A 3101-nucleotide genomic window follows, 5' to 3' on the forward strand; every position below is an offset into this window, starting at 1 on the left:
TCACCCCAAAGAGAATACAGAAAGCTCCCTAGTACAGACTGTTTCCAGCTGCATTGAAACCTGCGAGATAGCATCTTTATGCCCTAGCCTATAAAGTGATTTAATTTTAGATATTTTTTTAAAGTTTGCAGGACCGAAGTTAACCTCCTGTTTGCCAGTTTCCTCTGTTGTAACTGTTTAAGAGTATATGTTTTAATAGTGCATGTACATTTCTGATCTCTATTCAGTAGGGCACACTGTCGATGCATTTCAAACACAAGCACTTTACAAATACCATTTCAACACAAACATCTTTACAAATCTTTACAAATCAGTTTGATATACACATGACATACAGTTGTAATGCATTTGTAACACAAGCCTTTTATGGCTGAAATTTTCTGAAATGGGTATTTTTGTCATTGTTGGTTTATACATTTTGTTTCTTTGCTTAGAATGCTTAAAACTACAAATTTAAAATACATTATAACACGTGGTTCTGTATTACATAAGGAATATAATTTAATGCAATCAGGAAGTTGAATCAAAGAACAAATACATGTATGCATGGCCATAAAAATTTGTGCAAGGAGTCTGTTTTGAAAACAGCCCAAATGTAAACTTAATCCTCCACTGACCAGTTGCATTTTCTATAAATATGGGTTTTCATGCAGTTTCAGAGGCAGAGAATATTACTGTTCATGCTAAGCCTGTTTTCATTGTGAGATTGTATTGTTTAGCAAATGGCTATCTGTGTGTTTGTGCTATTCTAACTTAAGCTACTGTACACAGGGAGGAGAGAGGTTGCTATTCTACTTTCACTGAGGTGTAAGGCTCGCCTACCCCAGAGTAAATTAAACTGTTTAGATTAACCTAAGCAACCCTTTGACCCAAAGCACAAGGGCTTCTATTTTCTGAAGACATGACTTTTATAGTAAAGTATGTGTGAAGGAAAAACAGATTAAAGCAGGTTTATTAAAGGAAATTTCCACCTTCACTTGCAGTTTAAAGTACATTACAAGGTATCCTTTCTTCTATGCATTTAAATAATTAAAGGAAATGACTGGATTGGCTTTCTTGGGGCGTGAATGACTGGAGCAACCTACCTGTGAGTATGGCTCATAGGGGTGTTTCATGTGTATGGTGTGGGTGTGGCTTAAGGGGCGCCAGAGCACTACTTCGCCTAGGGCGCCATATCAGCTAAGGCCGGCCCTGGTCAGCAGATATGTGTGGAGTCCTACGATTGCAGATCTGTACATGTGATCAGTTTCAAGGAGGCCCATCCTTCTTTGGAATGGGGAATATATAATCTTGGTATGCACTGATTTTATAAATCATTTGATGAGCATGAAGCATCCTTCTTGTTTTCCTATCTAATCTATACAACACATTTTGGGGTCAGTCAGTCACTCCAAAACTGTAAGTTAGAACAGGAAAAACAAATTAGTTTATAGCTTGGATTTTGTTCCTGGATGTCAATGCTGTTTTCAGGTTTAATTTAAGTCTTCTAAAGTACTCCTTACTAAGTTTTATTCACATTTGTTTATGTTTTATTGTTGATCCTTCATCAATTCCCAAATATTTATGCACTCCCTCTTGCATAAGTTCTTTAATATCACATTCTTGTCTCAAATTGATGTTTTCTTTGTACTGCATTTTTCCTGTTTTAAAGGCTGCATTTGCACATTTATCAAGACCAAATGACATTCGTATATCAGCTGAAACAGTTTTGACAACTTGCAGTTGTACTTTCAGTTCCTCATCTGATGAGCTATACAGTTTCAAATCATCGACAAAGAGAAGAAAGTCTTTACACTTTGTTGTTTTCTAGGAGCCAAATTATAGCCATAGCCTAAGCTGTTAAATAGACAGCTTAATGGGTTAAGGGCAAGGCAGAATAGCAGCCATGACAGAGAATCACCCTGAAATATACCCCCTTTGAATTTTTATCCCTGGAGTAATAATTTATCCTTTATCATGGCTTAATTGCAAAGTTGTCTGCTACTGTTTCATGGTCACTGTAATGTAGTCGATCAGTGTAGGGTGTATCTTATACATTTTTAAGCACTCTTTTATCCATGAATGTAGGATACTATCAAATGCTTTTTTGTAGTCAATCCATGCCATATTTAAATTCTTCCCCTTTTTGCAGTTCTCCACTATACCTTTATTTAACAGCAAATGATCCATATTCATATGTTCCATATGACTTTCTTTTATTGCCCTTTTGTTTTATTGCCATTACTGAGTTTTCTTCTAAATAACTGTAAACTCTGTCAACATCAATTCCAGTGTATAGTTTATATGTCGTTGGAAGGCAAGTTATTGGCCTATAAATTTTAGGGTGGCTTGCAGGTTCACTCTTAAGTAGGAGCATTGTTTTTCATGTTGTTAGCCAGGTTGGTGTCTGTTCTGGGTGCACCTTTAAGTAGCTCTTACTCATGGCTAAATCTTCATGCAAAGATGTTAATACTTTTAACCAGATGTTAGGTAGTGCATCTGGGCCTGGGGTTTTCCAGTTTGAGGCTTTTCTTAACTTTGTTTCAATATCTCTGGCTGTTACTTTATTCCATTTCATATCCTGTACCTTTAACCTTCTTATTCTTTCTTTTACTTCTATCCGTTTAGCATTTTTGTTATGTTCCACAGGATCTTCATAGATACTTCTCCAAAATGTATCTATTTCTTCTTTTTTGGTGGTCTTTCAATTCCTTTTCCTTGTTTCCCAATTCTCTATAAAATTTTTTGGGTCATCAGTAAGTCACTTATTTTGTACTTTTCCTTTATATTTATCTCCACATTTTCTAAGTTTTTCTGCCTGTACTGAAATTTTTAGCTTGTTATTTGCGATAGTGCATGATCAATCTTGGTCTGTTCTAATACTGCGCATTGCTTTTATCACATCTTTCTTTCTTAGTATTTTGTTGATCTGTTCCCTCTTCTATAGTCTTCTAACAGTGACACTTCTTGTCCTAACTGCTTTATAGTTTTCTCTATTCGATATTTCCATGATGGTATTCGATTTCTCCCTTGCCTTTCCCCTCACTACCCTGTGTTCTTGTGGTAGAATTTTATCAGTTATTAATTTAGCTGCACAGTAACATATCCTGTTTACTTCTGTT

This window comes from Protopterus annectens, chromosome 2.part0 (assembly GCF_019279795.1).
Source record: "Protopterus annectens isolate FY-2018-M chromosome 2.part0, PAN1.0, whole genome shotgun sequence".
NCBI classification, from domain to species: Eukaryota; Metazoa; Chordata; order Ceratodontiformes; family Protopteridae; genus Protopterus; species Protopterus annectens.